Source organism: Rhinolophus ferrumequinum, chromosome 9 (genome assembly GCF_004115265.2).
Source record: "Rhinolophus ferrumequinum isolate MPI-CBG mRhiFer1 chromosome 9, mRhiFer1_v1.p, whole genome shotgun sequence".
NCBI classification, from domain to species: domain Eukaryota; kingdom Metazoa; phylum Chordata; class Mammalia; order Chiroptera; family Rhinolophidae; genus Rhinolophus; species Rhinolophus ferrumequinum.
In genome coordinates this window covers 42,577,953-42,604,495 of record NC_046292.1, presented here as the reverse complement: position 1 = coordinate 42,604,495, position 26,543 = coordinate 42,577,953, and the positions used below count along the sequence as shown (strand labels likewise).

At 44.1% G+C, this 26,543-nt stretch overlaps 2 long non-coding RNA genes and 1 other non-coding gene across 3 annotated transcripts in view; 1 reads left to right on the top strand and 2 right to left on the bottom strand.

Moving 5' to 3' along the window:
* Positions 1 to 659: 659 nt before the first annotated feature.
* LOC117027178 (uncharacterized) overlaps positions 660 to 26,543 on the bottom strand; it is a 58,162-nt gene continuing 32,278 nt past the window's right edge. Inside the window, exon 3 of the long non-coding RNA XR_004423878.1 lies at positions 660 to 1,641. This is a non-coding gene — a long non-coding RNA (uncharacterized LOC117027178). The remainder of the gene's footprint in view (positions 1,642 to 26,543) is intronic.
* Positions 4,900 to 4,973, bottom strand: TRNAT-GGU (transfer RNA threonine (anticodon GGU)). The gene has a single exon. It is a non-coding gene; the product is annotated as a tRNA-Thr (tRNA).
* Positions 24,000 to 26,543, top strand: part of LOC117027176 (uncharacterized) — a 34,427-nt gene continuing 31,883 nt past the window's right edge. Inside the window, exon 1 of the long non-coding RNA XR_004423875.1 lies at positions 24,000 to 24,137. This is a non-coding gene — a long non-coding RNA (uncharacterized LOC117027176). The remainder of the gene's footprint in view (positions 24,138 to 26,543) is intronic.

Genomic DNA, 26,543 nt, shown 5'->3' with positions numbered 1-26,543 from the left:
ACCACACGTCAGGTCATTTCCCAAGTTCTGCCAGTTTACCAGTTGTATGACCTTGAATTAAGCCACTTACATTCTTGAAGCTTGGGTTTCCTCTGTTATAAATGGGAATAATGGTCCTTACTTCACAGATGCAATGGGACACGTGAACATACCTTGGAAACTGTACAATGTCAGATGGGTGTAAGGGTTGGAAGTGTCTCCAGGAAGCTACCTCCCCCTCGACAGACCGAACAGTGCACTGGCAGTGGTTAAAGAGCCTGACTGTCCACCTTCAACCTCCCACTCTACTGATTATAAGCTGTGTGTTCTTCGGGAGAAAACTAAATCCCTCTCTCTGTGCCCCATTTACTTATTTGCAAAATGGGAAACCACTAATAATAATAGTATCTACCTCATATGGTCGTAATGTGGATTAAATCAGTAAATATGTATAAAGCACTTAGGCTAGTGCCTGTTAGTTCTGACAGAGAGAGAAAACATGAGAGGAAGGAAGGGAGGAAGGGAGGAAAGAAATGTCCCACTAAAGATCCTCTGTGCTAGAAATTCACCATTTAGTTGCTGGTGTTAGGTATTATCTTTTCCAGGAATCCTTTTTGAAAATGCAAACACTCTTTAAAGGCAGGGCACGGCAATTCAGATTCAGTGTGTATTTATTGAGTACCTACTGTATGCAAGGCAGTGTGATGTGTTATTCAATCCTTGGGAAAATCTCTGACTCCTTGGAGGGTGGGGATAAGGGAAGGTGACAAATGGAAAAGAGAGGAAAAAGGACAACAGAGAGAGAGAATCAGACAGAAAAGCTGTTTCTTTCCCTACTGTGACTTTGGCATTAGCCAGACTTGGGTCCATATGTCAGCTCTGCCAGTTGCTGTGTGACCTTGGACAGGTGAGGACAAACGCAGACACCACTCTGAGTTGTACATTTTTCAACCCTTGAAAAATGAGGACAATGACTTTAGGTTGTTGTGGGAATAAAACGATACAATGTGTGTGAAATATCTAATTTAGCTTCTCCCCAGCTCTACATTTTTGTCACATGCCTCCCATGACTTCCGTGGGAAGGGAACCTGCTAACGGCAGCATCTAGGGGATTCAAGTCAGAACTCTCAGAAGAGGAAATCAATTTGCCACTAACTTACTCTGTACAGTAAAAAGGCCTTTTTTTTGGAAGACCGGGCTCTGCAAACTCATAGGAAGTGCATTTCCTCCCCGTGACATCTCCGATCAATTTCAGCCAGTGGTAACCAAGTGACTAAGTCTTCCTCCGGAGGCATAGAGCCAGAACTGGTGTTTGACTACTCCCTCGTCTCTCAAATGCAGAGATGATTCTTGCCGGATCCTGGTCCTCGGAGGAAATGGGAGAGCAATCCAGCTTTGGCTCCAGTGAGAAGGAAAGAATACAAAGCCCTCATCCTGGATTCTGGCAGATGCCAAAGGAAGAATCAGAGAGTGAGTAATTCTGCAGCCTGGAGTCCAAAGCCTGCAGTCGGAGGTCTGTGCCAAGAAGACAACGGCGGGCGCGGGAGAGGTGGGCGGCTCCTGGGCTAGCCTCAGCCAGATGGGGAACAGCTCAGGGTGAGTCAGGGGCCAGGTCTCTGCTCCTAGGGACTCCTCCAGGCCACATCCATTCAGACAGGCCTCCTACAAAGAGAGGTTTTCGCTGTATAGACTCAGGTGGCTTTTATCGGGATGATGTGTCATCAACACTAGGCACTGAATGGAAATGACAGAAAAGCCCTGTGGGCTGAGCACAAGCAGGCACAGAACAGAATGCCGACAGTCCAGGACACAGGTGCCAAGTCTGTGCCTAAGGTTGTATGGGCTACTGAAATCCCCATGCTGAAAAGGACAACAGCGATCATTTAGTGATAGTTCACCAGGTCCCAGCACTGTGCTACGTACAAGCTGTTCCAAAGCCCTATGGGCAACTACTAAGTATTATGATCCAGAGAGCACAGTGAAGCTGTGAGAATATTAGGGGAGTCATTCCATCCTCCCCACCATTTACAGTTTTCTCACTGCAAAATAGGGATGATATTTGCCTATAATATGAGGTATTTTGAGAACTGCAGCACAATGACTCAAAACCCAGACTTTTGAGTCAGGAAAATCTGGGTTTGAGGACCCTCTCTGCCTCCAATTTGCTGTGTGAGCTTAGGCAAGTTTCTTGGCCTTTCTGAACTTCAATTTCCGCATGTGTTATAGGAATCATAAGAGAACCAAGCTCAAAGGGTTATGACAGAAATTAAATGAGGTAATGCATGAAACTGCTTTCTCATTTTTAAACCAGAGAAAATAATGGATGTCTTTCATTGTTGTGAAGAATAAACGTTTAAAAATTGCCTAATAATGTATCAATGTTCTCAATGAGTCATTATTATTATTATCATCAAATGATTCATTACGTGGAAAATAAATTTTGGTGTTGTTTTTGATAAAACGTATTGCTTATTATACTCAAGAAAGTCACTGAATGTGGTAATTAGTAGAAACACCTTTTTAAACTTTCTCTGTGTTCTTTTTCATGAAAAGGTTAGGTTACACTGGCGCTTCTGACTTCAGACCGCTGGATTGAAAGGGATCAGGAAGGTGGTGAAGGCAGTGAGAGAGGGGTACCTAGAAGTGTTTTTAATATTTGAAAAGGCACGAGAAATCGTACACTTGATAATGCAACCTCCACAAATGTCCAGGAAGACCAAATTTCTTTGCTTTCAGCTGAGATTGTAGCGGTTTGGTATTCACCAAAATTTCCAGTTGGCTGAGGTGTGGGTGGTGGGTCAGCTCTGTAGGTAAGTACCATGGAGCTCTGGAACCAGAGTCCCTGGCTCCCCACTTACCAGCTGTCTAGCCATAGGCAAGATTAGTATCCTGTTTGTGCCTCAGTCTCCTCATCTGAAAATTGGGAATAACAAAATGGATAATAATTGTATCTCGCCACAAGGTTGCTGTGCAGAATCCTATATGTAAGCACCTAGGACAGCGCCTGGTCCATAGTACTTCCTCCATTCTGTGAGCCCTGGTGCGTTGTTTTCACTCCTGGATTTCAGGCAGCATCTTCCCGGGCTCAAACGTGACTAGTCAATGATGACAATTGGAAGAATGTTCCGAGGAGTGTCTGTGATAGGGAAGCAAGAGAACTCACACATACTGCATACATATGAGGCACTGGACCCTGGGCTACGCAGTACAGACGTCATCCAATTGGATGTGTTCAACCACGATGTGAGGTGGGCATCCTACAAAGGAGGAACCAAGGCTCAGAAGAGTCCCGAAGTCACACAACCAGCAAGTGGGAGAACCAGTATTCCAGTCCAGTCTTTCTGATCCCCACAGCACCAGTTATTTGAATCATACCATAGGAATCCCAGGAGAAATTAAAGAAGGTACTTCTTAGACAACAGGCTGAAGGTCCTTAGTCTAGGACTGCAAACATTGGTGAGAGGGGGCATGCCTCTCCTCCCCTGATGTTAACAACACAGAGAATCACTTCTGAGCCCTCTTGGGAGGAAGAAGAGTCTCACAATCTCCCTCCTCTGGCAGGCTCCAGCTTCCCTTGGTAGCTAGGGCTCCAAACCCATATTTATGGTAGCAACACATTCAGACAGCTCCAAGAGGCCCTGGGTGAAAATCGAACGCTCCATCTTATAAGTGGCAGAAAAGCAATTTCTGTTTGCTTTTCCCAACTCACGTTGACTGGATGCTTGATTACTGTGTTCAACCCAAGACTTGAGAAGGTAGCAAGGTATGGACGATACTCATTCACTCTGTCAACACACACTGAGCCCTTCCATCCCAGGTTCTGTGCTGGGTATCACGGAGTCGCTGGCGTACTGGGACTCCGTCTATCAGGGGTACAGACAAAAATACAGATGGTAGCATTTACCACTTTAGTGGAGGTAGTCACAGGAGGTTACTGAGCGTTCAGGTGTCTGACCCTCCCTAAGGAGTGGTAAAGAGGTTCCTGAGGGGAGGTGGTGTCTTACAGGACAGGCAAGCGTTTGCTAAGCAGAAAAGAAAGGGGGAATCGTATAGGGAAAGGGAACAGTAGAAGGAAAAGAATGATGGCATGAGAGATCGCCATGGGGTTTTGTGTAGCTGGAGCACACAGTGAGATTTACAGAAGGCTGAGAAGGAGGCATTGGTGATATGAAGACAGTGCCCTGCTTCCAAAGCTAGGATTTTATTCTTGGAGTCATTGAAGAACCTTAAGCAGGGAAATGAAGTGATCATATTCTTTGAGTTTCATCTGTGCCATTTCTGATTCGACATCTGACATCTTTTATCACTAACAGTCATCAACGTCCCCGCCATCCAAGAGCTTTCATCTAGTCCAGGAAATTTGATGACCATAATTATTAAAATCATCATCATCATCTCATAGACATTTATGCAACCGTACAGTCCTAGCAGACGGAGACAGACAGGGTCTTGTTTGCCAATGTCTTCTCAGCACCAAGCACAATGCCGAGCACACAGCAGCTTTTCCTTGGTAAACACGTAAATGAATGAATGAATGAATGAGTTTCTTTTTTCTCAGTTTGCCAAGCACTTTCAAATCATTTAAATCTCTCACAAAATCTCTGTGAGGGAAGTATTCTCCCTCCTCGGTCCCCCATTTTACAGACAGAAAAACCTGGGCCAGAGAAGAGACTTCCCATAGTGATACAGGGACAATTCAAGACAACATGTGTGGCAAGTGCCATAAAAGGCCCTATGCAATGACTTTACATTCAGGAGAGGATGCCCTCACTGCTGGCTGGAGTGGACAGGGAGGCAACTTGAAATTAGCCCTGGAAACCTAGTGTGCAGACTTGGCCTTCTTTCCTCCCACTCAGCGTCTCTTGACACTGGATTTCTTTCTTTCTTTTTTTTTTTTTTTAAGGAGGGCACAGCTCACAGTGGCCCATGCAGGGATCGAACCAGCAACCTTGGTGCTACCAGCACCACACTCTAACCAACTGAGCTAACCGGCCACTCCCAACACTGGATTTCACTTTAATAATAATTGGTACTGTTTATTGAGCACTTACTATATCTATATATCAGGCGCTGTGCTGAGAGCCTTGCATGCATGACCTCATTTAGTCTTCACATGAAAATTAAGAGTGGTAAGTATTGTAACTACGTCTATTTAGTGGATGGAAAAACTGAGGTCTAAGATATTATGTAATTTGCCTAAGTTTTCAAAGCTAGCAAGCAACAGAGCTGAGATTGAAACCTAAGTCTATCTGACTCCAATATATTTTGCTTACAAATGCAGGGCCATGAGTGGTAACCTGCATCTTAAAGAATTATCTGTGAGCAAAGAATGTGGAGAAAACAGGAGTCTGAACACCCTTTCCACCACCATTCCATTCCCACTTCCCAGGGTTGGCATGAAATGGCCCCGAGAGCTCGGGGAAAGGGAAGATAGCCTTTGCATTTACGGCATAAGCATAAAACAATGACCAGAGCACTGGATTGGAAATCAAGGCAGCTGAACAATAATGTCAATACATTCCTTTTAAACTGTTGACCTTGGGAAGCCAGTTGACCTCTGCACTTCAGTGTTCTTACCGTATAAAGAAGGGACTAGAATTGATACATTTTAAATTGATTTTAAACCTGAGTCTCTATGACTCATCAAGACTTTTTAAAAAGTCCAGTTGAAGCTTTTCTAAAAGATTTTGCGTATCTATTATTTCACAACATTTGTCTAGCCCACATCTGTAGCAGTCTCATATTTCCCCCTGAGGGAATCTTAAGAGGTTTCTAATTGATGACCAATGCTATATTAAAAATCAAAGAGGAGAGTAATTGTTTTTCCACCCTGGCTACAAAAAGAAAAAATGACAATAATAATCAAAATACTACTCTCTTGTTAAAGAGGTTTAGAAAATGTCCTCTGGCTATAGGGACCCGGGGATGTTTCTCTTGTATGGGAATCAGGCCCAGTCAGTTAAAGGCAATCCTCCCTGGTCCTCAGTTTCCTCCTCTGTAAAATGGGGGTTTTTACAATGCTTGCTCTGCCTACTTCACAATGTTGCTTTGTGGATGAAAAAAGATAACAGATGAAGAAGGTGCTAGACAAATACAAAAGAGATTATGTGATTATGATGATTTTATTTGTCAGGGTTCTCTAGAGAAAGAATGAGAGAGAGAGAGAGAGAGAGAGAGAGAGAGAGAGAGAGAGAGGGAAGGAAGATATGAAAATATTATAAGGAATTGGTTCATGTGATTATGGAAGCTGACAAATCCCAAGATCTACCATCAGCAACCTGGAAACCGAGGACAGCCAATGGGATAAATTCCAGTCAGAAAGCTGGCAGGCTTGAGACCCAAGAAGAGCTGATGTTTCCATTTGAGTCATAAGGCAGGGAAAAAACTGATGTCTCAGTTCAAAGACCTTCAAGTAGGAAGAATTCTCTCTTACTCAGGAGAGGGGCAGTCTTTTTGTTCTATTCAGGCCTTCACCTGATTGGGTGAGGCCCACCCACATTAGGAAGAACAATCTGCTTTACTTAGTCTCCTGATTTAAAGGTTAAACAAAAACTGATTTAAAGGTGCAATCAAAAACACTCTCACAGACAAACTCAGAATAATGTTTGACCAAATATCTGGGCTCCTGGGGTCCAGTCAAGTTGACAAATAAAATTAACCATCACAATGATGAAAACGTAAGCTCAAAGAGGGAACCAAATTTTTGTCTATTTTGTTTTCTGCAGTATCCCCAGAACCTTGGGGGAAAAGTCTAGCACAGAACAGGATCTCAAAACATATTGAATGAATGAATGAATGAATGAGGAGAAAAATTTGAGGGCAGTGGAAGAAGAAATCCTATACACAACTAATTACCAGGGACATTTTCATCATTTTTTTAAATCAACAATTATGTACTCAATTCTCAAGCAATTGAATCCTTAAATCAGCGTTGTGAGTTAAGCATTATTATTCTCATTTTTCCAGATAAAGAATGTGAGGTTCAGAGAAGTTAAGTGTTTAACAGGTATATCACCTCCATTCCACTTTCCAGGTTTCTCTTCCGCTCTCACCACTCACTACAATGTGCAGTTACGTAATTGTTTGTTTGTTTAATTTTATTATTGCCCCCTACAGTGGGTTGCATGGGGCCCCCCAAAAATACGTCCACCTGGAACCTGGTACATGTGATTTTATTTGGAAAAGGGTCCTTGTCAATATAGACAAGGATCTTGAAGTGAGACATCCTGGGTCAGAATGGGCCTTAAATTCAGTGACAAACGTCCTAATAAGAAAAGACAAGAAGACAAGACACGCAGAGGAGAGAGTGAGTGAAGACAGGGGCAGAGATTGGAGAGATGCACCTACAAGCCAAGGAGCTCCAGGAGCCACCAGGAGCTCGGAGAGAGGCACGAACCAGATTCTCCCTCAGAACTTATGAGGGAACCAACTCCGATAACACCTTGATTTCAGACTGCTGGCCTCCAGAACTGTTAGTAGAAAGAAGAAATTTCTGTTATTTTAAGACACCCAGTTTTTGTTACAGTAGCCACAGGAAACTAATATGCCCCCCGCCCCAACTCCACTTCACCTTCCAATTAGACTGTAAGTGCCACAAGGGCAGTAATACATTCTTTGTTTCACTATTTTATATCTAGTGTCTAGAAGTGCCAGTATCAAAGTAGGAGCTTGGCAAATATTTGTTGAATTAATGAAAGCATGACTAATGAAATTTCAGATGTTTGCAGCCAGAAAAGTCTCTTGAGTGGGAGCAAGGAATCCTGGGTTCTTTGTCCTGCTCTCACCTGGGCAGATTCTCTGGGACTTAGCATTACAACATTCTGTAAAGTCCACTGTGTTTTTGGATGCTTTGCCCAGTGGGGAGGAAAAGTGGGGGGAAGACGGAAGGGGAGTGAGGGCATGTGGGTGTCCATCTCTCAGTTTATAAAACGGGCATGGGCCTCCTCTCAGGAGTCTTTGCAGGCTGGCATCAGGTTTAGCCACCAACACAGGTATATGAAACAGGAGTGGAGGTGTGCCCTACTCGAGGGGAAACGACTCTTCCTGGAATTCCAGGCCCTAGCCCAGATGGGTCCAAGTCTTCTCCATCCTGTTTCCTTCTCCTCCTCTCCTCTTTCCCATCTTTCTGCCATTTCTTCCCATTTCTCTAGAAGCTGGGCCAAGATGCCTTTTGTGATCCTACTCACTGAATCCTCTGCTAAAGGAAAAGGGGACGAGACGGCCTAGACATGCTCGAGTCTAGGTGGGCTGTCCGGGTGCTAGGTGGACACTGCAGCCCCCAGGCCGGGGGGCCCAGGAGCGTAGGTTCTACAATGTACCACCCCCTCACACACACTGTGTGCCCTGGGCAGAGGCCTGCCCCTCTCCAAGCAGATCACTAAGACCCTCCTTATCTATTTAACCAGTGTTTAAAGGATTTCCTCAGGTCTGAGTATTTCCTGTTTGTCAGCAACATTTAGGAAGGTGGCTCAAAATCCAGCAGGAAAACAAACCCATATATCCTTTCCAAGTTGCAGAACTGGGTTGAAATCCTTGGCTATACTACTTATGTGGCAAGTTCCTTAAACCCTTTAAGCACCCAGCAATTTGAACAGAGAACAAAACAAGGTGTAAAGGCATCTAGGAGTGTCTAATACTTAAGAGGTGCTCAAAACATCACTTTACCTCCCTTTTTACTATCTTTTCCAAAAGAGATAACAGATCATTGCATTCATTCATGCAATTCATTTACTGACATAGTAAAGTGTGTAATATGATGGCTTAAGTAATGACAGTTGCTAGTTTTCATTCATTGAGCAATCATAGCATCTGTGATCACTTGTGATCAGAAAATCAAAGCGCTGCAAGGGAACTTCAAGCGTGGAGAGCCAAGTCCTCATTCTTCAAATGAGGAAAGGGAGGCTCAGAGCAGGCAGAAGATTTTCCTGAGGTCAGAAAGCTCGGAAACTCAGTCAGGACTCCATTTCTCAGCCGGGTGCTCACTCACCTGGTGACTCATCAAGCCTCAGGCACTGGTGATAACAACCACTCAACCAGCATCCCCTGGTACCTACAGCACCCAGGGTAGCTGGCCACTCTGGAGGCCCTAAGGAGGCCTCGGGGGCCCAACAGAAATGTGGACAGATGGAAGAAATTACAAGGCAGGCATTTAGGAAGCAGTTCCTTTCCAAATCAAATGCATTCTTGCTGCTGCACTCTCATAGTCATATCCTAAAAATTGTTATTTAACGTGCTCTCCACATCCGAACTTGACTCACTCTTTGAAATGGAAATCTGGGCGGTTTGGGTGGTGGTTCCTAGGCGGCCAGCACCAGGACAGGGCTTGTTGACAGTTACCACTGGCAGTCTTGACCTCGGGCCAGAGCCTCAGCCTCCAAGGCCACTCTGCAGGCTGTAGAGGCTCCAGAGCTGGGACTGCAGCCTGGGGAACCTTGACCTTGCCGGCGGCGGGATCTGTTTCTGATAAGGTGTGGCAAATTTCTAAATCTTAGCTGTGGGATGGCATTTGCTCCTTGCAGAAAAAGAGCAAGGGGCCCAGGAGGTTCCAATTGATTCCAAAGTAGAACCAGCTGTTGGAATCCTGCTGCGCTGATTAGGGGAGTTCACTTCCAGGCTGTGGCTCCCCGTTGAGGGAGCCCTCTGCTGCCCCCTTGTCCCCGCTCCCCGCCCCCAAGGCTGTCAGAGAAGCCCCTGAAAACCGAAATTGCTGCAGCCATTGATCGGAGCTGGGAACCAGGCAGAGGAAGGAAGAGGGTCTAGAAACAACAACTTCCATCTCTTGAGCACCTACTTCCTACGTGCCTGCCATTGGCTTAGGTGCTTTGCAAATACTGCCACCTCTTACAACCATGTAGCAACACTGGCATTCCTAGATTTACAAATGAGGAAAAAGAAAGTAAGGGAATAATAATTATCAGTAGCATTATTTTTCTACCTAACAGTTACTGAGTGCTCAGCATATACCACATCGTCTCTTAAGCACATTGGGTATCATCTGCCAATTTATCATCACATCCATCTTATGATCCAGTATCATTATTGTCTTCACTTTATAGATGAGAAAATTTGAGGCTAAAGGAAGTTAAGGAACTCATGTCCCCCAGCTTAAGGCCCGACCTGGGATATAAATCCAGGTCTTTCTGACTATAAAATTTGTAATAGTAATAATAACAGCTACCACTTGTTAAGAACTTACTATGCCACATACTATGCTAAGTTATATTTTTTAACACGTGTTACCTCATTTAGTTCTCAGGACAATCCTACGCTGTGTCATGTTCCGGCTTTTACAAATGAAGAAACTGAAGCTCGGCAATTAAGAGAAGCAGGATTCTAGTGCAGGTTCATCTGCCCCCAACAAGGCTAGTTTTTAATCACTGGGATCTAGGCCTGCGCACATGTCCTGAGGGCTCACACCCCTTGGTTTGAGTTTCCAAATTTTCCCATTCCTTGGTATAATTTAATCACGGTATGGAAAACTGGGAGCTAGCCTCAAACACAGCTCCAGGTTTCATAGTGACTATTCTGTCATTCTTTCCAAAATCAACCTTCAAAAGCCACTGTAAAAATGCATTTGCAATTTGAAACTTGCCATGAACACTATAAACAGACCATTAGTTTAAACTAGTGTTGATTTTGTCGACTATTAAGGATAAAATGAGTTTGATATTTACTAAGTTAGAGGAACATGAAGTTTATGGTTTTTAAATTGCTTTGAGGAGGCTTACTAGAATTTTCCCTTATATAAAGTCAGAATGAATAATACCTTTGACAATGTATGTTACATATTCTCAAATAGAGGTCTACTTGGTCTCACAGATATCCTTTGAAGCAAGATGATATTGACACATCTGAAAGGGAGTGTAATGACTAATTGCCTATCTCATCAATCAATAAAGATATTAAATATCTACTGAAGTGTCTGTGACCACTGGACACTTTCCAGGATCTACCAACATGGTTAGACTTGTTAGTTAAATTTGCACGATTATGTAATATGGGTATTCATACGTTCATGCAATCATTCATTCATTTGTAAATGTTAATTAAATACAGAGCTCTGTGTGCCAGGCACTAAGGCAGGTGCTAGGCACACAAGGGTCTTTCAGAATTTCCAAGTCTTGAGGGGAAGTCAGACAAGAAATGCCACTTGGAGGTCACCACTGACTCCACGGGAGCAAATGGAGACCCCTGATCCAGGCTGGGTACAAAAAGAAATGAGGAAAGCTTTCTGGAGAAAGTGTCCTCTAAACTGATAAACAAAGGGGAAGGGGGAGTTAATCTAAACCGAGGTAAGCAGGAATTCCAAGTGGAGGGAAGAGCTTTGCAAAGGGAGGGAAACACGAGGTGCGATCAAAAAATACGGTGAATGTTTAAAATTTAAAAAATGTACTACACTAAAAGACATCCCCCTCGCTTTGAGCACACTTATCCCATCGTCTTGCCACTTTCTGAAGCAGTTCTGGAAGTCTTCTTTCATGAGTGTCTTCAGTTGGCTGCCTCGATGTCCTGAATCAATTTTAAACGTTTTCCTTTCAAGGTCATTTTGACTTTGGGGAAGAGCCAGAAGTCGCACAGTGCTACATCCAGTGAATAAGGTGGGTGAGGACACACCATAATGTTTTTATTTGACAGAAATTGCCGTAAACTAGAAGCAACATGTGACACAGAGCGTTGTCATGATGGAGGATGAAGTAAAGACACTCACGAAAGAGGACTTCCAGAACTGCTTCAGAAAGTGGCAAGAACGATGGGATAAGTGTGTTCGAAGCGAGGGGGAGTATTTTGAGAGGTAGCAATTGCAATGTGTCTTTAACTATAATAACTTTTTTTTTTAAATTTAAACATTCACCGTATGGTTTGATCACACCTCGTATTTGCTAAATGCTGAGAGAATGGGACAGATGACACTGTCAGAGTTTAGAAGAGGGAGCTCCATCTGAAATTGGGTGATCAGTAGAGAAGTACTAGAGCTGGATACAGAATATTTAGACAGGTGTATACTGGGGATATGTGAGGAATTGCATAAGTAAAGGCACCAAGGGAAGAAGCCATGTTCAAGGGTCAATGAGAAGACCCACCATACTGAAGCAAAGTGCACACACCACCACCACCATCAACCTCATAATGGCTAATACCTAGAAACCACTTACAACACACTGGTTCTTGCTGGGAGACAATTCTCTCGCATTTCTGCACGTTTCGTGAGCAGAGGCACTGACTGCCTTTGTTCCAGATCATCTTTTCAAGGATGTTTGTATAGTAACAAACTTGGAAGACATAGTATCCCCCTCTACCAGAGGGCAGGTTCGCTTAGAGCGCAATAATAAAAGATTCGGGTTCCTTGCGCTCAGGGCTTCTTTCCTTGATGCAACCCACAGATGTCAGGTGTTATCTGATCCTCTTCATGTTACCCGATAGAAACTGGGGCTCAGGAAATGGGTATAAGAAAACACTGATACTCTAGTTACTGCTGTTGCTGTGAGTGATAAAACACTTGTCTTTGACTTAGCAGCCATGGAACTGTGCCAGCCTAACCTGTTAGTTTGCAAGCAGCATAAGATCGCAGACCGCTCACAGTTCTTGCAAGGCACTTTGACAGTATGAACTCATTTAACCCTCACAAAAGTCCTGTGGTATAGAAATGATTATCATCCCTATATGGGCAGGAAAAATAGAATAGAACAGTCTGAAAAGGAGATTGGTGTCGGATTGTGAAGAGTTTTGTGTGCTGGGCTAAGGAGTTTGAAATCTATCCATTCAGCAGTGATAAAGGAGTTTGAACAGGAGAGGAATATGAGGAAAATCGCATTTTCAAAAAGCTTTTCTAGCTGTAGTCTGTCGGATGGATGGGCAAGGAGGAAATCCGGGTAGGAAAGAGGCTAGCAGATATTAGGAAGCAGAACCAAGATTCCAGACAGGCTTGCTGGATGGACTAAATGTACCCACAGGAGAATTTCATAAGCCTAAAGGTCAGGCCCTGGACAACACTCTTTAACACCAACGGCTCCAGCAAATGGCTGGGGAGACATGACTTAGCAGTACAGCCTTTAGAATGAGGCCTAAGGCTTCCAGGGACCAGGGAACCTGGGGTGAGTCAGCAGGGGATGCACCCTGCCAAAAGCACCACTGTGATCCTCAGCTGCATGAAAAGACCAGTGTTGGGCCAGAAAGCAACAATCCGGCTCTGGCTGTCAAAATGGAACAAGTTCAGGGAAAATGCTCAAAGCTGAGAAGGGAGCTTGGAACCATGACACTAGTCAGGGAGGATAGAGATGCTCACGAATGAGGAACCCAGCCACACAGACAGCACAGCATGAGAACTGTTCTCACATCTAGGGGCTGCTGCACAGAACCCATTACACATTTGTGTGGTTCCTCAGGGGCACAAGGACCAATGAATGAATAAAACCCCTCTCCATCAGATTTCTTCCCTCTATTTCTCTGCCTGGAAAATCCCCTTGCATCCGTGAAGACCACGCCCATGCACCACTCCCCCCAAAGTCTTTCTTGCCTGCTCAGGTTCTCCTCCTTCATGAACCTACAAGCTTCTGGACTCCTTTCCATCAACCCTTCTCACCCTGGATGGAGCAGTCAAGGTCCCCCAGCCTGGGAATGCCCCAAGGACAGAGGCAGTGTTCAACTCTACACCCCCACAGACTTGTGGGTATCTGGCCCAGAAGACAGGTGTTGAATGAAGGCAACCAGAAGATTCCCTAGTAAATAAGAAAGAAAGCCATGACTACTTAGAGACAGAGGTCATGAATTAGATCCAAGAGTGCAGATCTGCAAGGAGGCTGGGAAAACAAGGGCCCGAGGGGAAGGCCTGGCGAGTGTACCCTAGCTCTGGCCAAGGGAGAGGATATTCTGGTCGGCAGAGCTATTCCCAGTTGTTGGGCAGCTGCCCTAACCACTTCAGGCCTGGAGAGGAGGGAGACAGGAAGGAACCATCCACCTTGGGCAGGCAATGGTCTGACATCTTAACATCTTGTTCCTCACTGGAGACATTCCAGGTGGCAAAAAAGAAAAGGTGACCAGTCAGAGACTGGTGTTTCTTTACTGCCTGTGGGGCCAGTACTCCAGGGACAAAACTCCCTCCCTCACCTCTTCATGCCCACCCTGAGAACAAGAAGGGGAGGTAGAAAGAGCACATATTAATAAATCAAACCTCCGAACCTTTGCTAAGCTCTACTACATGCCTGGCACTGAGAGATGAATATCAAGGTACATACCAAGTCACATGGTGTAGCCAAGAGGGAACAGACTGGGGCTTAGGCCCAAGATAGCAGAATCCCAGCTCTATTCCCTGTGAGCTGTGGGACACTGGCCAACGACCTCGCCTCTCGGAGCTTCTGTTTCCTCATGTATAAAAGGGGATCATATACTGCCACCCTCAATGAACTGGTGTGAAGATTAAGTGGGACCACACATGTAAGGTGTTTAGCAGGCGAACAGCAGGAAGATGTTAATGCTTCTCCTCTTGTCCATCTGCAGCTGGAATACAAGAGAAAGCACAGGGCCGAGGGGCAGACAGGTGGGTGCAAGGAGCTGGGTTACCTGACCAATCCCTTAAACTCTCTGAGCCCAAGCTCTCTCTTAGTAACATGGGACTGTCAGAGGAAGTGCGATAGGTGATGGCTGTCAGTGTGCTTTGTAAATTGCAAAGCACTACCGTGTTTCCCCGAAAATAAGACCTAGCCAGACAATCAGCTCTAATGCGTCTTTTGGAGCAAAAACTAATATGAGACGCGGTCTTATATTATATCATATATCATGTCATATATCATATCATATCATATCATATCATATCATATCATGTAAGACTCGGTCTTATAGTAAAATAAGACCGGGTCTTATATTAATTTTTGCTCCAAAAGATGCATTAGAGCTGATTGTCCGGCTAGGTGTTATTTTCGGGGAAACGATATACAGACCTAAGGGGTTGTAGCTTTCGTTGTTCATTGTCTCATTCAGAATATAAAACGTCATGCCCAAAATACAAGTGTCCGGCGGAAGTGCTGTAGGATTTCACAAGAAGAGGCCTTGGAACATATGGGCTGGGCTCGTCAGGAATGGTGTCTTTTCCAGAGAACTAGGCTCAAGTGGATGAGTTGGGATAGGCGACTGAGCTCCTCTAGAATAGTCCCAATCTCCCTACCCTGAGTGGATGCCCTTCCTCTGGGCTCCCACAATTCCCCATACTCCCTTTTCAAAGTGCATCCTGCTGACTGGGAATTGTCTCTTGTGCTTCCATTTTCCCTGCAGACCATGAGGTGGGGGGTCATGTTTCTCCATCGTTGTGTCCTTACTGCCTAACACAGGACCTATGACACAGCAAAGGCCGAATAACTGCATTTGAGTGAGGACCAGACAGTGAGGGCATAGAACCAAACTTAAAGTCGTATTTGAATCCAAGCAAAGCCCTGGGAAGGTTTTCTGAGCTGCCAAAGGCCTAACAGGTCCTGGTCCGAGAGCATTTCAACACAGGAGACAGGACCTGAATGACATCAGGGTTTGGGTGTCCAGGTTAAGCAGCACTAGGCCCACAGAGCCACATGGTCTGGCCTGGCTTGGCCTTCTTTAAGCCGAGCAAGTCACAGCTGATGGGAAGTGTTTGCTGTCCCCAACGCTTTTCTTCATCCCGCCACCCGTTGTCTGAACCCGGATATTCTGTCTACCTAAAGGGGAATTTGAAGTCTGGAAAAGCAGCGCTCAGCAGCGCTTTCCCTCATGAAAGCACACCTCACACCTTCTCATTAAACTTCTCAGCACACCTGTGAGGCCACAATTACCTCCCTACCCCTGTCTGCCTTCCCTTTTTACAGTCGGGAGCCAAAAGGGGATTTCTGGTGCCCTATTCCTTTTTCTGTTCCAGGCCACAGAGAAGGAGTCTGATTTTCAGGATTTTATGGCTCCTCACACTGTACTCAGACCTCTATTTACCTTTTTCATAGGGGAGCTGAAAGGAGTAATTATTGCTCCTGGGAGCTTTGAAGGCCAGCATGCTCTGTGGCAATAGAGGTGTTGAATATGATGATTAGCATTAATAATAAATGTTATTAGCAGAATTTAGCTCTTTTGAAAAGAGGAAATGGCCCTGCAACTGCTTTCCAGCTTCTCAGGCTCCCTCCATTACTCATTTTGCATGTAAAGGGGATCCATGACAAGATGGGGTGGGCTTCGGAGTTGCCTCCTGTCATGATCACAGGCCAACCTCGGCCCAAGATGGAGAGAGAGCACTGATAAGTACTCACTCTCGGTACTTAGTATTTCGTATTGCTCAAGATGCCTGACCTGGCCCTTGCCTCCCTCATCTTGAGCCATTCTCCCCCTAGTCTTCTCTATCACGACGCATTGGCCCTCTTTTACTTCCTCCACTGTGCTCTTTCCCACCCCAGGACTGTTGCCCATGCCAGTCTCTCTACCTAGAAGGCGGCATTTCACTGAGCTCATATCAATGCACCCTTTTGTCTCTGTTCTGTGCTCTGTCCTTCTCTTTTGTAGCACAGACATTTACTCAATGTCTGCCTTTCCTGCTACACTGGGGTGTGTACAAGCACAGGTCAGAGTTTGCCCATGAGCCAGTCCATTTTACTCCGTTCTCTACACTAATGAGCTCACCAGTATACTGGTAAGGACGTGCTTATTCCACTTAGCCAAACTTATCTTAAGCAAAGAGTGGCAACATCTGCCAAGGGCAATTCAATGCCAATCCCCCCTGCCACTTCTAGGTAGGCCTGCATTCCCAGAGCTGCAGCATCCTAGAGGAACCGGACGCCTGCAGAGGTATCCCCCTTCCACATCTTGGATTGCTTCAATTCCATTTTTTAAATACAAATGGGAATGGACATGTCTGTGCTTTCTCCGCCCTTTGGCCACATGAGGTACACCTGAGACTTGAAGTGCGCCAATACCATGGTTCCCCGAAAATAAGACCTAACCGGAAAAGAAGGCCTAGCATGATTTTTCAGGATGACATCCCCTGAACATAAGCCCTCATGTGTCTTTTGGCGTAAACTTTAATATAAGACCCGGTCTTATTTTAGGGGAAACACGGTAGTAATGGCCACAGTGATTTGTCCGAGGTGGGGTATTTCTATCTCACACTGTAGGAAAAAACTCTTTCCCCTCTGATAACAAGCTGAGAAAAACGGAAGCCTAACCTCCATATATCGTTATATGCTATGTTTCACAAATTAAAAACGACTGCAAAAGTTGGAATGCAAGCCTGGAGCTTCAGTAACCATGGTGCCCATCACATGTAGGAAGCTCATGAAGAAGAGGAGAGACAGAGGTAAATATGTGGTAAGTCAGAGAGGAGGAAGCCAGAGGGAGCGCCAGCTCTTAGCCATTGCCGAGGCTGGATCCACCCTGCCTGGATTTAGCAAATATAGTCCCCTTTTTGGTGAACTTGAGCTTGAGTTTCTTTTACCTGAACTGACGAACCACCAAGCAATAAAAATAATATTTCATATTTTATTTATGCCCACTTTGTTCCACAAAGGATTTTAAAGCTAATATGCTTCCTTTGACTTACATTTTTTAATGTATGATTTATTACTTCTCTCAAGGGAATCTCTCAATATAGTTTTGTGAGGTAAGCAAAGCAAGTATAATTCATCCATTTTACAGATAGTATAACTGAGACTCAAAGAACTTAAGGGACTTAGGTCACATAGGTAGTAAATGGCAGAGCCTGGACTGGAGTCTACGTTTTCTTATTTTTCTCTCATTTTGCTAATAAATCACGACTCTGAACACTAAAAAACAGACAGTTTGACTGCTTGGGTTCACAAGATTCCCACAGCTTCCAACTGTGAGTAATTAGGCCCCTTTAAGAAGAACATCTTCATAATACAATAACATTTGCTAGATATATTACTGAGAAGTAATAAAAGTTAAAGACAATCACAAAGTCCTAGGATTCTGTCCAGATTGAAGTAATATATTTAATGTCAAAGAGATACCAAGGTCCTGACTTGTTTCTAAGGCAGACAGGGTGCTCGGAGCCCAGTGGAAGGAAATCCTGGGTGGATCTGGTGAGGAAACCTCCACTGGTGTTGAGAAGAGGCAGAAGGTAAGAGGGAGGAGACTGGAGAAATCTCCTTTCATTAACTGAGATGTAAAAGGCAGATGGGAAGTTGGAAATCACCGCTGTGAAGCGAGACAAACCCAAGTTCAAATCTGGCTTCCACCAAGTACTACTGAACCCTTGGGCAAGGCACTGAGTCTCTTTAAGCCTCTGTCTCTTCATTTGTAAAATGGGGATAATAATACCTTATTTCAAAAGGCATGTATATAATAAACTGTGCATATAAAATCACCCAGCAGTGCTGGCATACAGTAGTTGCTCAATAAATATTTCTCTTCCCATCACAGGAAGATGTTCACACTTTGTCCTCCATAACGAGAATCCAGTAGGAAACACCTGTGTGACCCAAGGCGGAGTAGGACACAGCACGCTGTGATTCGGCAACTGGACCTTCCACCACGTGACCCCAAGTGCCTTCCCTGGCCGTCAGGCCCCTGGGCCTCTTCCTCCTGCCATGCCACTCAAACCATCCAGAGGGTCCTTCTTTGGCCTAATCTCACCCTTCCTGCTCTGCCTGCACCTCAGTGCATTCCCAAGCAGAACATTTTCCTGGAGAGTTCCTGGAGAGTTTAGGCTTGCCCTGAAAGAGATTCTAACAGTGTCCTTTCTGCAAAGAGTATTATCTCTTCCAACAGAGAAAAGGGAAGGAGGCAGAAAGGGAAGGTGGGGGAGGGTCTGCACGATGGAAAAAAAGAATAAAGGAAATGTAACAGACTTATTATTTCAAGGGCTTTCCCAAAAAAACATATTAATAACCATAGGAAAAGACTGGACTAAATAAATCATATTTACCAATTACTATACCCAAGTTCTCTAGTTTTGAATCTTCTACCACCCCTTTGTCCTATGGCCAAAATGCTACATAGCCTTCAAGGATCAGCTCAAATGCTTTTTGACTTCTATTAATTAATTCTTGTATTTTACTAATTCCAGTTGAATTCCAGGTATGTGCCAAACACTGTGCTGGGTGCTGGGAATACAGCGGTGACCAAGACAGACATCGTCCCTATTCTAACGTAGCTTTGAGCCTCGCCTGGTTGCCTACTAAAGACGGTGTGTGCCCCTGTCTCTGCTCCCATAACTGTTGTTGTTGCTGTTACCGTAACTGTTTTTATGTCTTCCTTCCTTTTTTAAAAAGTTCGTAAAATAGCGTGACCGACTCGCTCAGTTTGCTTGCGACTTTCCTGGGTTTAACACTGAAAGTATCATATCCTAAGAGACTTCTAAGTCCCCAGCAAATTAGAACAGTTGCTCACTCTACTACAAAGACAATACTATTAATATCTATATATCTATATCTATATTTCTATACCTATGTCTATTCTTTCAAGAAAATCATTCATTCGTTCATTCTCCAAATATTTATTGAGCACCTAATTGTTATAGTATACTAGCTAGCTGCCTCTGTTTTATGTTATCTCTCTCCCACTATACTTGAGCCACTTGGGGGTGGGGCCCATGTCTTCTTTCTCAACCTTGTATTGCTAGGCCTGTCACAGTGTCTGACATGTAAAAGTAACTTAATTTTACGCAAACCACTGTGTTTATATTGAGAAACAGCGTTAAGGTTGTGTAAAACAATTTTAAAGTATGTGCTTCTACAGTTTTTAAACAGAGATCTCTATCTAGTACCTAGTTGGGAATATTTAGCAAGTAATCAGATCCCTTAACAACCCTCTTTCTCTTCTAGTATCCCTCTAGCCCCTCCAGCAGATGAGGTGTCTCTCAGCCACTGTGGCAGCTTAAAGGCTGAAAATCACATATACGCAAGTACCAGCATCATTTAATCCTAGTTATGTCTTTGGATGATCCTAGTTTTAACTGCAAACTGACTTGAAATATAAATCTTTGTAGCTTCCATCCATTGGTTGTGGTCCTTCTAGCCAGAGACACAAAACACAAACCCAGACTCCTATAGCTGGCAGTCCTTCCAGTATTAAAACAACATTCTTATGCCTCTTACTTTTCACTCCATCCTACACCCATATACACACCTAAAATTCTTAGCCACTCTAATAGTTCCTTCAACTGCGGCCAGGCTGGTAGGATTTTAGTGGTTTTACCACTCACTAACTATGTGACTCTAAAAGTAACCTCACTTCTTTGATCCTCAATTTGACTACTAGCAAAATAGAGATACAAATACATAACACTCAGGATTAGTTTGGGGACCAAGAGTGTTAAGGAACGGGAAGGTGTTCTTAAAAACTACAGAAACTTTTCAGATATCAGTTATTTGAATTTTTCTCTTTTTCTCTTAAGTGGATTTTCTAAAGTTATGTCTATTTTACTTTTTCCCCAAAGAACCACCTCATGACTTTATTTATAAATTCTATTTTGTTGATTTTCTAATTCACTTAATAGCCTTGTATGTTTTATTATCATGCTTTTCTTGGTTTGGTTTTCCTGCCCATGTTTTAAATTCATAGGTGAAACATCTAGTTGCTTTCTTTTTGTTTATTTTTATTTTTAAGTGACAGCATGAAGGACATGAATTTAGCTTTGAGTATGGCTTTGGTTGCACTATATACAGTTTCAGATCTGGTGTTCCCATTTTTTGTTTCTAAGTAGTTTACAACTGTATATTTTTACAATTTTCCTCTTTGAGTTTATATTACTATCATCCTATACTCAGCAGTGCAATTTGCCCTTACTGATTCAGGAATACCTGTTGTTGTTATCATTCTACTGAAGCTACAGTATTACAATTTTCTGTAAGCAGTTTTCTTTCTGACATATTTTAAGACAAGTACATCATGGCTGGGGAAAAAAAGGTAGGGAGTTTTTGTTTCCTTATCACGAGAATATCAGCCACAAAATACTAGCAGCTTTTTGGATTCAGACGTCATTGAGGACATTTCTAGAATATGCTCATATCTTCCTCCAATTCCACCAAGAACTAAAGAAATCAATAATCTTGCTGAAAGAACAAGTGAGCACTAGCCAGTGGCCCTGGCCTTGGCTTATGAATTATGTTCCAAGGGTTGCTGTCTAAACATTAGTCTCCCTTTAAGCTTAACATACGGCCCAGTTTCTCCCTGCAGCTTTCACAAACCATCTCAAAACAGGGAGATCACTCATTTTTCAGATCATATCCTATGCCCACAAGGCGAGGACTCCCAGACTAGACTGTATACTCCCTGAGAGTGAGACTGTGTCTAACCTCTTTTCATCCCTCCTTATACTCCCTAGCATCTATCTCCAGTAAATACTATGATTATTTGATTACAATTCTTACAGAAGATTTCCTAAGAGAGAATGTAACTGTGAAATTTAGGGTGATAGATTTTAAAGCAACAAGTGGCAAAATCAAGGACCTTTGAAAACCCTTTAAGAAGACTGTGACTAATACTTTGAATGAATGCTTTGAGAGGAAGAAATAGTGGTATCCCAAATATTAAGGAACTACCTTTACAGAAAATATGAAAAACAAAAATGACACATTGATATTTGTCCAACTAGAGCTACCTGTGGGCTCATGTTCTGCCAAGCGTGGTGGTAATGTCATTGGGATCCACAATGATTCTAACAATCATAGGTGACATGTGTAAAATACTTTACAATTCACAAAACTCTCCCATGTGTGAGCTCATATGACGGATAAGACAAACCTGTGAGGAAGGCAAGTCAGGGGCTCTTATACTCATTTTGGAAAATAGATGTTTGGGGTTCAGAAAAGATTGGCTAAATTTACCCAAGATCACAAAGCTAGTAGGTAGCTGGAATAGAATTAAGCCTACATCTTCTGATTCCTCATTCTATATTCTTTAGGCCACAGCTACTCTAAATTGTTTTGGGAACTCATGAAATAACTCTCTGCATTCAGTCATCAGTTTCAGTGTCTACATGTTCTCTCACCAGAATTTCCTTTGGATATCCACCTGTTTGAAGATTCCAGAGGAAAACACAGCCAGCCCCTGCCCTCAAGGAACTCACAGATCATTAGAGTACTGATCATTAGAGTATGTGTGACAAATCATAGTTGCTGCAAGTGCTATGAGAGACTTAAGATAAATAATAAGGATAATAATAGGTAACCTTTTTTGAGCACTTACTATGCGCCAGTTTCTGTCTCAAGCACTTTGCATATGCGTTGGGTAGCGTTATGTACCATACTGCCTGGTACATAGCAAGAATTTAAGAGTTGGAGTTATTATTAGTATTACCATTAGTATTATTATTATTATTATAGTTTTTAAAAATAAAATTAGGAATTGTTATTTAAAAAAGAGAAATATATAAATTTTAAATTATTTGGAGCAGCATAGTAGGGGAGCAACTAACCATGTGAGGAAATCAGAACCAAGAGGGTGATGCTGGGGCTGGATGTTAAAGAACAATTAAGGCTCATAGACAGAAGGGAAAGAAGATTCCAGAAAGAGCAAGGCCACTTGCAAAGACATGGGCCCTGAGCAGCAGAGAAGGGAGAGTGAGGGAAGGAGACATTGCCCTGTGAGCAGCCAGAGACGACATTACAGAAGAGGGAAAAGGAGGTGGCCTCCCGCTAGAAAGCAGCAGAGGGGTGGTGCTCTCCCTGTGCCTGACCCAGGCACTGAGGGTGAGGCACAGATTTTCCAAGGCTATTTGTTTGTAGGTTACATTTTTCCTGAACAGAATCCAAATTCCTTTGTTTTCACAGAGAGCACCATAGTTTCCAAAGAAAAGTAAAAAACAAGACTTCTTGGTCCAAGGGCTTTCCCTGAGAAATATCCTAATGGCTACACGCCAAGACAGGGTCCCACCAAGCTCTGCACGCAGAGAACAATAGAGCAGCAGGCTGGAATCTTCCTCAGAAACTGCAAGAAAATGGGAATTCGAAGTCCTTCCCTAGGAGATCGTTTCAATACAAGGAACATGTCCTGTTGGTTCTGCCCCAACCAAAGCCTCCTACTTGAGGTTCCCAGAATACCGCATCCAGTGGGAAACTCTGTGCCTTGGCAGGCGCAGTCACTTGCTCATGTCTAACAGCCTTGCCTCCTCCTCCCTGTTTGGCATGGTCCTGCTCTTCCTGCAAGACCGGCCTAAAGAGTCCTCCCTGTGAGCACCCCCAAACCTCGGCCCTCACGCCAGGGTGGGTGCTGGCTTTGCCCTCAGTGCTCCTACCGAGCCATGGACCCACTTCTGTCTGCAGTCCCCTCACTGCCTCGTGATTACAGCACACCCTCTTCTCCAGCCCCTCTCCCCCACCTCTCTCTCTGTGCTGTGAGCCAGTGGTAAACCAGAGATGGGGAGGAAGTAGCACTCCACTCTGGGCGCAGGTAATAAAAGGGTGTATTATCTGTAGTGAAATTAAAAAAAAAAAAAAAATGAAGTAAAATGTAATGAGTCAGTCTCTTTCTTATCATTACCATGTGCAGGCAATTCTGAACAATGTCCGGAATAAAACACTCTTCCTCTCCAGGGCAAATGGTATGTGGGCAAGTGGCATGGCCCTTGGTATGCCACTCCTGTGCATACTTTCCAATTCCTTCTGTTGAGGAAAAGAACATGCTGTCAATGGTAGAATGTAATGCTGGGTGGAGCCTTCAGTCAGTCAGCAGTTACTCGTTAAGGCTCATAGGTGCGAAGGACCATGCTAGCCATTTTACACGCACTACATCCAGTCTTCCCAACAACCCCTAAATACGTGCATCTCTATCCGGCTCTTTGTCAAGTGAAGAAACTGAGTTTCCAAGTCGTTAAATGATTTGTCCCGGGCCCTCTCACAAGGAAGTGGTAGAGGTTCAATTCAAACCCAGATCTGTCTGCTCTTTCTCCTGTGCCTAGAACAGCAGGTCCTCCCCATACCAGGGTCCAGAACTGCAAGCCACACTTCCTCTCCTTAAGCGGTTCACAGCCTAACAGAGAAAGGAAGTCATGCAACTCACCATGATTCAGCTTCACATGTGACAAGTAGCTTTAGAAATAAGCCAGGCCAACCCCCAACTACGGCCGCCCCACTGAAGATCCAAGTGGGGGAGGAGGGTTGGCCAGAGAAGTCATCCGCACTGATTGAACTTATACCAGATGCTGTTCTGGACACATCCACACACTCTCCTGATTGAGTCTTACCACAAACACCTCTGAGGTGAGTCTCATCGTCCTGAGTTCTCAGAGGAGACTCAGAGACGTTACAGGATTCATTTACCCAGGGTCACGCGGCAGCTAGTAACCAGTAGAGCAGGGATTTGAGGAGGAGCCTCTCTGTCTCAAAAAACCAGTGCTCTGGGCACAGCAGCACCCCGATGAACAGGGAGTAAGACCTCCGCACTGGAGTTCTTCTCAGTGACCAGGCAATGTCAGTGACACACAGGACAAGGAAGAGAAAAATGACTAATTCTTTATTTTTCCTTTGGCACATTACAATTTACAAGATGCTTTCTCATCCATTGTTGCATTGAGTCCCTCAGCATTTGGCAGGACAGGTAGTAGCTCCATTTTACAGATGGAAAATGGAGGCTTTTGTAAAGGCTCTGGTGTGCCTTCAAAAGCCAGTGTCAGTAGCTATTCTTAGGAGAACCATCCATCAGGTGCTGTAACATCCTGGCCTTGGGTGGGCATAATTCTGAACTGTAACCCACATACCCAAGTTCCCTAGCAGGGTTAAGCTGAAGCTGCCTATCTATCTTCTGCAGGGAGCATTGTAGTGCCATCCCCAAATTACACTGGAAGTTCAGTTCAGTTAAAACCACATTGGGATGGATTTGGCAGATTCCTGTTTAAGGAATAAACACTAAAATGCCACGGATTTTACGCTGAGTAACTCTCTCTGACTTTGTTCTATTTTGATTATTTAAACTCATTTAAAAGATCATTGTTATTTTTTGCTCCAAAAAAATATATAAAAAATAAATTAAAAACCCTTAATTTGTTGCTGACTAAAAGCTATAAAAATCTGACCAAGGTCTTCAGTCCAATTTCCTGGATAAGTCATGCTCCATTCATTCATTCACTCACAGCTGGGTTGAACTCAGAACAAGCTGCCATGGCTAATCTTATCTCACCTACCAAATTATCATCTGATCCTAGCAGCTGCCATTGAAAACAACCCAGGACCTACCCCAGCTACTGTCCATGCTGTCACTTCAGCCATCTTGTTGTCCCTCTCATGTACCCAGCTTCTTTCCACCTCAGGACCTTTGCACTTGCTGCTCCCTCTGCTTGGAATGCACTTCCCACAGATCTTCCCCTGACTCCCTCCCTCACTGCATTCACAGCTCTGTCAAATGCCACTTCTTTAAAGACCCTTTCTGGACCTTGCCATCTAAAATAATCTGCCCATACCCCACTTCATCTGTCTTTCATGGTCTTGATCTTTCTTCATAACAGTAATTATCAGCTGAACTGATACATTTATTACTTACTTATGTATAGTCTTTCTCTCCCAGGAGAATGTAAATGCCATGAGAGAAGATATTTTATCCACCTTGCTCACTGCTACTATATCCATGGTGCCCAAAATAGCACCTGGGAGATAATAGGCAATCTATTTTGAATAAGCAAAGAATGTATGAAAAAACTTCTCCTTTATAGCCTCTTGTTTATAAAATAAAACCTTTCCAGGAAAAGATTGCAAAGGCAAAGGCCTGGAAACTGGGAGATCCATAGCTTCAATACCATGGGCAAGTCTCTGTTACCTGTGGCTCAAGGAGCAAAAGCCTGCAGTGGCTCCCTACTGCTTCAACAGAGGACAGCTGTCCATGAGAGCTTCCAGCCTGGGTGAAGACTTAGGGCTATTAAAATAAAATAATCTGATGGTGACATTCAGTGTACGTGTGTGCACGCGCACACACGCATATATTTATTTTATACACATTTACTGCGTGCTTGCTACACACCAGCCACTCCCCTGAAAGAATACAGAGATGTGGTTCCACCCCAACCACCACATTGGTAGTGGTGGGATGCCCAGGGAAGGAGAGAGAGTGAGAGAGAGAGAGAGACAGAGAGAAAGAGGTTTGTAAACAATGTTTAAGTGTTAACAAATGCCAGGAGATGCTTCTACATTAAGCAGGCAGGAAAAAAGGAATCAGCCCCCTTTATTGGATATAGGTGGGAGTCCAGAAAACTTTCTTGAGGGAGCTGCATTTCGGCTGCACCTTGATGAACAGAAGCTCCCCCGGCAAACTGGAGGAGGGGGAGTGAGGCCATTCCAGGCAGAGGAACAGACTGAGCACAGGCCTGGAAGAATGACCCATTCAGGAACTACAAGTACAGGTGATAAAGTTGGTCTGAAGTGTGGACCCTTTGCTAGCGCGTGGTGAGAGACGGAGCTCCAAGACGTAAGCAGGGTGTTTAGACAAAAGACACTGCATTTGGAGGCACACAGACCTGAGTTCAAGTGCTGCTGATGTTGCTAGCAAGTCTCTCTCTGTGCTCAAGTTCCAGGGAAGTAAATGACCCAGGGTTAGAGGGCAAAGTCAGCAGCTCTCTACTGGGGTGGGTGGAGATGAGGTGCTGCAACCAGAAGGTCGGGGGAGGCTTCTTTCTTAAA